Genomic DNA, 11855 nt, shown 5'->3' with positions numbered 1-11855 from the left:
AAATTTGTCTTTTACTGTAACTTTTTACTGTAATTTTTTAATTTAAACATTCACTGTATGTTTCAATCACACCTTGTGTAAATACCTACCTCAGGTATTTCATTATATCTTTAGAATAACTAATACAATGGCTATCCTTGCACCTTGCATCTAGCTGTCCTATTGAAATCTCCTCCCTAAAGTAATTCTGGAGTTCTAGTTTCTACTACCTAGTTGTTTTAGATTGTGAATGTTCTTCTCAACTTATGGCACTAGCAAGACATAGGGACAGGATTAAGTGAATTCAGAAGGAGAATTGAACTTGGATGTAGTAACAAAGAAAGCCAGACAAGTCAAAGACCAAATGAGAGAAAACAGAAAACAGAATGCTTAGCTGTCTAAAAGCAAATCAGAGAGACTCAGAGTCAAGAACTACTCTGCAAAGAGAAAATATCACTGGCCATTAGAGAAAGATGTAACTCTGGACCAGGAGGCAGACATAGAGCTAAAAAGGGGCTGAGATGCTTGGAGAAAACTTTCCTTCAAGAATTAAATTTTAGGTCCCTTGTTGATTTTGCTGTGTTCCGCTGCCATGATCTGTTGCCCTTCTGCCACCCTGCCTTGGAACCTGCTGATCATGGACTGAAACCTCTGCAAACTCTTCTCCCAATAATACTCTCAGAGGCTGCTGTACCAATGCCCCCAGTGCCAAGGAGCAGAGCCACCCCCAGCACCAAGGAGGTGAACCTTCTGGGCCACCATAAAACCACCCCCAGTGCCAAGGAACAGAACTTCCCCCAGCCCACAGGAGAGGAACCTTCAGGGCCACTGTACCACCACTGGCTCCAGCACAGAGGAGGTGAGCAGCGAAGGCACCAGCAGCACACCCCCAACCTGTGAAATGAGAAGACACATAAATAAGCCTCAAAACCAAACTTCCAGATCACTTAAAGGAACCCCAAAGGTAAATGAGATGAAACAATCTGATATTCCACCACCTGGACTCCCTGAACTGGCAACAAAAGAGGATCTAGAAAAAATGAAATCAGAAATAATTTCTCAGATAACAGTAGAAATTCTGCCCATAGGGCAAGACATGATTAATAAATCTAGAGAGGACACAGATAAAAGAATAGAGGAGCTGAGGAACATGATGGAATCCCAACATAGGAAACAAATGGAATCCATAAAAGAGACGAAAACAGATTTCCAGGAGATCAAAAACTCTATTGAAAGTCTACACAGCAGAATGTGCCAATGTGAGAACAGGAATTTCAGATATAGAAGATTACATTGCAATTAGTGACCAGGAAAAAAACAATTTCTTTAAAATTGTAGGGGACCATGAGAAATCAATCCAGCATCTGCTAGACAATTCAAAGAAAAAAAACATAAGACTTATCAGAGTCAAAGCAGAAATAGGAGAGAGTGCAGATGACATAAAAAACTTCACAGAAGTGATGGCAGAATACTTACCAAGCAGGGGAAAAGAACTTGACATACAGATAAGTGAGGCATATAGGACTCCAAATAGCATGGATCTAAAAAAAATCTACACACAGGCATATAATAGTTAAGATTCCAAAAACCCAACAGAAGAAGAAAATTCTACAACCAGTTAGAAAAAAGAACCAAATCACATACAAAGGAAAGCTCATCAGAATCAAAGCAGAATTCTCAACCCAAACCCTCAAGGCAAGAAGACTTGGAGTGACACATTGCAAGTCCTAATGGAAAACAGCCTCCAACCTCCACTGATTTACCCTGCAAAACTATCTTTCAAAATTGATGGAAAAATAAGATACTTTCATGACAAGGAGCACCTTAGGAACTTCATGAATAACAAACCAGCACTCCAAAATTTTTAGGCAAGACCCGGAAGGAAGCTCCCTGCCGCCATCCAAGGCTCCTAGGGCAGAGAAGCTCAGCTGGTCCCAGCACTCAGAAGGAAGCTCCCCTGCTGCCATCCCAGGCTCCTAGGGCAGAGAAGCTCAGCTGGTCCCAGCACCCAGAAGGAAGCTCCCCCACTACCAGCCCAAACTCCTAGGGCAGAGAAGGTGAGTCATGTGGGCACCAGAAGCACCCCACCCCCACCCCGTGGAAATGAGAAGACACATAAACAAGTTTCAAAAACAGACTTCTGGATCACCTAGAGCAACCCCAAAGGGAAATGAGATGAAAAACTCTAATACTCAACCACCTGGACTCTCTGAACTGGCAACAAAAGAGGATCTGGGAAAAATGAAATCAGAAATAATTATTCAGATAACAGCAAAGATTTTGCTCATGGTACAAGACATGATTAATAAATCTAGAGAGGACACAGAAAAAAAATAGAGGATCTGAGGAACATGATGGAATCCCAACACAGGAAACAAATGGAAACCATAAAATAGATACAAACAGATTTCCAAGAGATTAAAAACTCCATTGAAAGTCTGAGCAGCAGAATGAACCAATGTGAGGATAGAATTTCAGATATAGAAGATCAGATTGCAATTAGTGAGGAGGAAAAGAAAAATTGCTTTAAAATTGTAAAGGAACATGAGAAATCAATCCAGCAGCTACTAGACGATGGAAAGAAGAATAACATAAGACTGATTGGAGTCAATGAAGAAACAGGAGAGAGTGCAGATGACATAAAAAAACTGTTCACAGAAGTGATGGCAGAAAATTTCCCAAGGAGGGGAAAAGAACTTGACATACAGATAAGTGAGGCATATAGGACTCTAGCTAGCCTTAATCAAAAAAAATCTACACATAGGCATATAATAGTTAGGATTCCAGAAATCCAACAGAAGAATAAAATTCTACAAGCAGTGAGGGAAAAGAAACAAATCCCATACAAAGGAAAGCCCATCAGAATCACAGCAGACTTCTCAAGGCAAACCCTCAAGGCAAGAAGAGCTTGGAGTGATGTATTTCAAGCCCTAAAGGAAAACAGCCTCTGACTCAGACTGATGTACCCTGCAAAACTATCTTTCAAAATTGATGGAGAAATAAGATATTTTCATGACAAAGAGCACCTCAGGAACTTCATGAATACCAAACCGGCACTCCAAAAGATTTTAGACAATACCCTAGGAAAAGACAATGAAGATCACAACCCCAGGAAACCCAGCAGAATGAATCCATTGGGCATGACAAATTAAATGCAAAGGGGGAGAATCCAACAAAAAGAAAAAGTCATGACAAGGCTTTTAAAACTTTTAACTTCACCTCCCTAATGAGTGTATAATTCAATTCAATCTTATTATTGTACTGATTAGTATTTTTCTGATTCTAGAGTTGCACACCATTCCTTGTGCTATACTGGTTATTTATCATCTTCTTATGTCTACATTTTAATTGGGTTGTCTATTAATAAGCTCTAAGAATTCTTTTGGTGCAGGCCATGGTCACAATCTCACTGCTTGACACAGCTCCAGTGAAACCGAGACTATGGCTGAAACCACGACTCCGTCTTTTGCTTTCGCTTTCCGCGGTAGTAGTGATTACCTCGGTGCTGTACTCCCCAGGAAATCACTGAGAGGATAAAAGTCATTACTTTGGAAATGGTTACTAGGCCAGGATTACAGGAAGAAATTGTAAATCCATTTACAGAAAAGCCCCTCGCTCATACCTCCATGAGTAGTGGGGACGTGACATCCATATGCCCTGACTGTACAGAGGGAAATTGGGACATCAACAAATTCATGATGCAGGCGCCCCACTGTCTGGCACCTGGTCACCCTTGGCCAACACACCCAGGGCACACAACAATGAGATCTGATGAAATTTCGCCTAATGAGGTAGCCTGACCTTTCTAAAATGCTTTTTGTTCCTCAGATGTAAATCTGATAAGTTAGCAAGGGTTCACATAGCACCCGGAGGAGTATTTAGAACTGGGTGGTCTAAAATAATTTTTTAGATGATATCAGCTTTTCTTTAATTCTGTATGAAAACACACTGTGCATGGACTCACATGCTTACCAAAAGCCTTGTGTAATCAAAACATATATAAGGAAAGTGATTTTGGTATAACTCAGACAGGCAAGCTGAGCTGCCGACCCTCCACTCAGTGTCTGTCTCATTCTCTCGTCGCTGACTCCACACCTCCTCTCAGGACCTGAACCTGCTGGAGCTGGACTCTGGCATTCTTTATATATTGTGGTCATAGGTTATATGCATTGTAAATATGGTCTGTTTAGGGACTACTTTTCATTTTAATGATGTCATTTAAAGTTCTAAATTTTGATGGAATCTCCTTTATCAATTTTTTTCTTTTATACATCATGTTTTTTGTATCCTAGGTAGTTCTTGCCTGTCCTGAATTCATAAATATTTTCCCTTATAATTTCTTCTTAAAGTTTTATACTTTTAGGCTTTCTTATTTAGGTTCATAGATCCCTTCAAATTATTTTCATACATGGAAAAAATGTGTTGAGGTTAATTTTTTATATACAGATACCAGGTGTTCTAGTGCCCTTTGCTGAAGACACTATCTCTTCCTTGGCTCTTGAATTGAGTTTATATTCTATAAAATGCTAATGTTAAATAATCTTTCAAAACTCAGTGGACCATATATGTGTGGTTCTATTTCTAGATTCTCTGTTTTATTCAAATGATCTATGTCTTTCCTCACACCAACACTGCCTTGATTACTGTAGCTTTAGAAGAAGTCTTAAAATTAGGTACTAAACATCTTCCAACACTGTTTTTTTTGTTGTTTTTGTTTTTGTTTAAACTTTTCTAGGTCCTTTATACTCCTACATAACTTTTAAATTTCAATATCCAATTCTTCATTTATAGTAAGTATACACAGACCTGAATTTTTATATATACCTTGTGTTTTCTAATCCTGATAAATTCAAATACAAGTTCTAGGGGATCCTAGAGATTTCTTAGTATTTTCTCTGTAGATGATCATTTCATCTACATATAAAGATTTTGCATCTGCTGTGCCAATCCTATCCTAGTTGTGTCATTTTATTGCCTGACTATTTTGGTGGGGCCTAGGTTTCAAAGTTTAATGGACAGATAAAGAGTAAGCATATCTGCCCTTGTTCCCCACCTTAAGGAGAAAGCATTGTATCTTCTCCATTCATATAAGGTGTTCTCGCTGGAAGTATGGAGTACATGTCTTTAATCTGTTGAGAAGCTTCTGTTCTACTTCTAGGCTCCTGATAGCTTTTACCATGAACAGCTGTAGAATTTAGTCCAATACTTTTTCTCCAACTAGTGACAGGATCATATGGCTTTTTCTTTTCCTCTGTTCAAATGATGACTTTTGGGGGTGGATCTTCCAATGCTGAACCAACACTGCCATCCCTGTAACAAAACCACTTTCTACATACTGCCAGATCTGACTTCGAATAGTTTGTTTTGTTAAACAAATTTCTATCTATGTTCATACTTTTTTCTTCTATTATCTTTATCCAGTTTTAGGATTAGCACAATGTTGAGTTCCTAAAATGAGGGGAGAAGTGTTCCTTCTTTTTTCTGCTTTAATTGTTTGATAGAATTTATCAGTTAAAATGTTTATGAGCCTGCTGTTGTCATATAGGTAGGTTTTCAAGCTAGGAATATACTTTCTTTAATAGGTGCTATTCAAATTTTATATTTCCTCCAGAGTTAGTTTCATTAATTTGTCTTCCAAGGTACTTCTTAGAAGTTGTCAAATTTATTTCAAAACAGATTTTTGAAATATGCTTTCTATATCTTTTTAAATTCTGTAAAATCTGTGGTAATGTCTCCTAGATCTTAATATTGTAATTTGAAAAATGTATATCTGATATTGTGTAACAGGAAGAAAAGGTCTAAAAGAGCAGGGGAATTGGGAGGGGTAGGAGAAGGGAAAAAAGGGAGAAGAAAAAACATGAGAAGGGAAAAAAATGGAAACAAGGTCTTTGCAAATAGGGAAGGATGGAGGGGATGAAGGGAGGGCAGGGGAAGGGGGAAAAAATAAGAACCAAGAAATTCATGTAATGGTACAAGATCCCAATGATGAATGTAACTGTATTTTATACCTAAAATGTACCAATAAACTTAATGGGGAAAAGAAAATTTAGACAATATCCTAGGAAAGCACAATGAGGATCACAATCCCAGAATGCCCAGCAGAATGAATCCATTGGGCATGACAGGAAATTAAATGCAAAGGGGGAGAATCCAACAAAAAGAAAAAGTCATGACAATGTTAACTCAATAAGTATCAGTTATAACCATCAATGTTAATGGTCTCAACTCACCAATCAAAAGAAATAGACTGGCAGAATGGTTCAAGAAGCAAAATCCAACAATATGCTGCATACAAGAAACACATTTAATTCAAAAAGAAACTCATAGACTGAAAGGTAAAGGATGGAAAACAATACTCCATATGACAGGAACCCAAAAAAAGGCAAGAGTACCTATCTTCTTTGCAGATCAAGTAGATTTCAAACCAACACTGATTAAGAGAGACAAAGAAGGACACTACATCCTTGTAAAGGGAACAATCCAACAGGAAGAGATGACAATCATAAACATATATTCACCAAACACAAGTTGTCCAACTATACAAAACAATTACTAATGGACATGAAAAATTTAAAAAGCACTAATACAATAGTAGTGGGGGACCCACTGTCACAAACAGATAGAACAACTAGACAAAAAATTAGTAACTCAATACAAGAACTCAAACTCTTGAACAAATGAACTTAACAGATGTTTAGAGTGTTTCACCCCACAAAATCAGAATACACATTCTTTGTGACTCAGTGCTGCCATGCCTGCCTGGCAAGTGCAAGGTCCTGAGTTCAATCCCCGGTACCAGAAAAAAAATATTATTTTGGTGGAATCTTTGTTTTCCCCTTTAAGTATCTGTTGCACTTCTCTACTCTGTACTAAAAGCCATCATTCCAAAAGGAGGAGGCAGTTAGCTTGATGCAGGATGCAAGCTGTCTCCATCCTTCATAGCAGTTTGAATCTGTCTCAAGGTCATACTGTGCTTTTATGCCATGGACAACTAAGTAACCTGTAAACTCTTTTTTATTATTAAAATCATCTGGCTCATTTTGTTATTCTGCCATCAAATCAGAAGCTACACATTCAGGAAACTCCAAACAACAAAATTGGTACTTCTCAATGCAAAAAAAAAAAGAAAAAAAAAGAATAAACATTCTTTTCAACTGCACATGGGTTGTTCTCCAAAGTAGACCACATACTCGCTCATAGAACATATTTAGGTAAGTGCAAAGGAATTGAAGTTATCCCCTGTATATTATCAGACCATAGTGTGATGAAATTGAAGATCAATAGCAAAAGAAACTGCAAGAACTTCATAAACACATGGAAATTGAACAACATACTTTTGAATAACCAATGGGTCACAGAGGAAATTAAAGAAGAAATCAGACAGTTCCTTCAATTAAATGACAATGACAATACAACATATCAGAATCTATGAGACACAATGAAAGCAGCCTTATGAGAGAAATTCATAGCAGTGAATACTCATATTAGGAAAACAGAGAGAGCCCAATTAAACAACCTGATGCTGAACCTCAACCTTCTAAAAAAAGAAGAGCAAGACAAACCCAAAGCTCAGATAAGGGAGAAAATTGTAAAGATCAGAGCAGAAATCAATGCAATGGAGACTAAGAGAATGATAGAAAAAAATCAATGAAGCCAAGAGTTGGTTCTTCGAACGAAAAAGGAAAATTGACAAAGCCTTAGCCAACCTTATCAGAAAAAGGAAAGAAAAGGCCCAAATCCATGCATTTAGAAATGAAAAGGATAAAATTACAACGGACCCAGCAGAAATCCACAGGATCATCAATACCTACTTCCAGAACCTATATGCCAATAAGATGGACAACACAGAAGAAATGGACAGATTCCTAGAATAAGTATGAATTATCAAAGTTGAATGAAGAAGACCTAAAAATTCTAAACAACCCAATATCAACCAATGAAATTGAAAATGTAATTAAAAATTTACCAATAAGAAAAGCACAGGTCCTGATGGTCCTGATTGCAGAATTCTCTAGGACATTTAGAGAGGAACTACTGCCACTACTGTTTAAACTCTTCAATGAAATTGAAAGGGAAGCAATACTCCCAAATTCATTCTTGGAGGCAAGCATCACCTTGATCTCCAAAGCAAAGAAAGACCCAACTGAAAAAGAAAACTATGGACCAGTCTCACTACTGAACATAGATCCAAATATCCTTAAGATACTGGCAAATAGAATGCAGAAGATCATCAAGAAGATCATACACCCTGACCAAGTGGGATTCATCCCAGGGATGCAGGGATGGTTCAAAATATGCAAATCAATCGATGTAATATACTAAACCCATACAGCCAAGGACAAAAGCCATATGATTATCTCCATAGATGCAGAAAAAGCATCTGACAAAATCCAACATGCATTTATTCCAAAAAATTGGAATAGACAGTCTCTATCTCAATCTGATAAAAATCCATCTATCAAAAATCAACAGCCAATATCATACTAAATGGTCAAAAACTGAAATACTTCACACTAAAATCAGGAACAAGACAAGGATGTCCACTATCACCACTCTTGTTCAATATAGTTCTGGAAACATTAGCCACAGCAATTAGACAAGAGAAAGAAATAAAAGGAATAAAATAGGAAACGAAGAAATCAATTGTCATTTTTGCAGATGACATGATACTCTGTATAGAAGACCCCAGGAACACCACCAAAAGTCTTCTAGACTTACTAAGCAAATTCAGTAGAGTAGCTGGATGCAAAGTCAACACACAAAAATCAATAGCTTTCCTCTACACCAACAACAGGCTGACTAAGAGAGAAATAGGGCAAACAATGCCTTTCATAACAGCATCCAAGAAACTGAAATATCTAGGAATCAACCTAACAAAAGAAATCAAAGACCTCTTCTCTGAAAACAATAGTACTCTGTAAACAGAGATTGAGGACAATATCAGAAAATGGAAAGACATCCCTTGTTCCTGGGTAGGAAGGATCAACATAGTGAAAATGGCCATACTTCCAAAACTGCTATATAGATTCAATGCAATCCCAATTGAAATCCCAGCAGCATACTTCACGGACCTTGCGAAAACAATCCAAAAATTCATTTGGAACAAGAAGAAACCCAGAATAGCAAAAGCAATGCTAGGCAACAGAGACATGGCAGGGGGTATAACAACCCCCAACTTGAAACTAGACTACAAATCTACTGTGATAAAAACAGCATAGTACTGGCAACAAAACAGACCTGAGGACCAGTGGAACAGATTAGAAGATGCAGAAACAACTCCAGACACACTCAGGCACCTCATCTTTGACAAAGGAGCTAAACACCCTCACTGGAGGAAAGATAGTCTCTTTATTAAATGGTACTGGTAAACTTGGGTTTCATCTTGCCAAAGATTAAACTTGACCTATATCTCTCACCATGCACTAAAATAAAATCAAAATGGATTAAAAATCTAAATATTAAAACAGAAATGCTGAACTGGCTTTAACAGAGGTTAGGTAGAACTCTTGAAGACATTGGTGTAGGAAAAGATTTTATGAACAAAACCTCAGTTGCCTATAAACTAGCACAATCAGTCAACAAGTGGGACCTCTTCTTATTAAAAAGTTTCTGCCCAGGAAGAGAAACCACCAACAGTGTGAAAAGACAACCCACAATGTGGGGAAACATCTTTACCTGTTGTTCCTCAGACAAAGGTCTACTATCTAGAATCTATAAAGAACTTCAAAAAAATTAGACCTCCCAAATTTAAAGACCCAATCCAAAAATGGGCATCTGAAATGAACAGACATTTCTCAGACAAAGAAGTAGAAATAGCAAATAAACATATGAAAAACTGTTCAATATCACTGGTCATTCAAGAGATGCAAATGAAAACAATACGATTCTACCTCACCCCATAGAGAATGGTTGCTATCATGAAATCAACCAATAACAAATGCTGGAGGGGCTGTGGGGAAAGAGGAACCCTGCCCCACTGCTGGTGGGAGTGTAAACTGGTCCAACTACTGTGGAAATCAGTATGGAGATATCTCAAAGAACTATGACTTGGAGTCCTAATTGACCCAGCTATTCCCCTGCTGGTTATCTTCCCAAAACAATTAAAAGAATCATACCACTGTGATATATGTGCACCCATTTATAGCAGCACAATTTGTAATAGCTAAGACTTGAAAGCAGCCCAAATGCCCATCAACTGGAGACTGGATAAAGAAAATGTGTTTTTTTAATAAAATGGAGTACTACTCAGCCATAAAAAATGAGAAATTAGAGACATTTATAGCTAAATGGATGCACATTGAGACGATACTCTTAAATGAAATACATAGGACACACGTGTAAATACTGAATAGTTTCTCTAGTGTGAGAAATTGAAAGTGTAAATAAGGACTAAAACATGTAATAGATAATGTAAAATAGGAAGAAAAGTGGCAAAAGGGAAGGGGAGGTGGGGGGGTCAGGGAAAGGACAGAAGGGAATGGAATTAGTGTGAGAAAATGAAAACAAAGTCTTTGTAAATAGGGAAGCATGGAGGGGTTGGAGGGCGGGGGAATGGGGAAAAATAAGAACCAAGAGAGATTATGTAAAAGTGCAAATTTCCAATGACTAATGTCATTATACTGTATATCTAAAATGTACCAATAAAATTAATTTTTAAAAAAGAATGAAATTTCATCTACCAAAGGTTAGATGCCACCAACTATGACAGATTGCACTGTACAATAAATGAATGATTATTTTGAAATATGTCTTCCCCACTCCATAAAAATGATGTTTTAGGACTTGTCCTGCTAATTTTTCATTCATTTAGATTTTGCCTGAGAGAGAAAGTTGACACTGTTAAATAGTATTATGTTCTCTGAGCTCCCTTAGCCTGTGGGAAAACATTCAACTGCTGTTATATAAATTAAGCCAAGTTAAATATTTGCGACATGAATGTGGAGAGAATGTGTCTTTTGTCTTTCTGTTGTCTAGAATAATAGAAACAATTTGGTTTTGTCAAAAAGATAAAAGAAAAAAAAAAAGCCCTCACCCTGGGGTTGTTACACTGACTTAAAAAAGATCTGGTATTCCATGAGGCCCTTAATGATGAATTTATGAAATATGGGAGGAAAAAACAACAAAGGCACAAAGGCCCATCAATAGCAACTTCCAATTTTTTAGATTTTGGGGATAACAGTGGAATAAATCACTCAATCTTCAAGTGCACATTCATCACTTTCCACCCCGTGTACAGATTAGATGTGCAGTTACTGACTGGTAAGATGAAATACTATCATATGGCTCTTCTTCCTTTCAGATTAGCGTTCTATTTTGGGTAAATCTTGACAAGTTCCAAAATCTGGAAAATAGGCTCCCAAACCATTTTTAAACCCAATTCAGAGACTAGGAAATCAGCAATGTGACCTAATAGGAGTTTGAGATCTGCAGTTAGTCAGTCTGTTGAATTCCCAGTTTTTGGCTCTTCCAAGCTTCCTAACTGGCAAGTCACCCAGAGTTCCCATTTCCATTACAACAGAAGAAATTATTAATAGTGTCATCTTCCAGGATACTAAGTGTCACATCAAGTGAAAAGTAAGGTGCAAAGAGCTCCACAGGGGAATGAGTCACTACCTTTTGCTCACCTTCTGGAGTGTGCTCAAGTCTCAGAAATTTAGCTAGCACTAGCAAGGTACTAGGAATAAGGATATTACAGTCTCAAACTCATGTCTACACAAGAATCAGTTTTTCTGTTAGCAAAATAGGTTACTTTTCCTCCAGTATACCTATGCATTTATATCCACTAGTAGTGAATGGATCACTATACTGAGAATCAGAAGGTTTAACTGCTCTACTACAATGAGTCTGCAGTACATTAGAATCACCTGTGGGACACC

This window comes from Heterocephalus glaber, unplaced genomic scaffold (assembly GCF_053883595.1).
Source record: "Heterocephalus glaber isolate CG9 unplaced genomic scaffold, H.glaber_assembly_v1.0 deba00001666, whole genome shotgun sequence".
NCBI lineage: Eukaryota > Metazoa > Chordata > Mammalia > Rodentia > Bathyergidae > Heterocephalus > Heterocephalus glaber.
Note: the sequence above shows the minus strand (reverse complement) of the source record.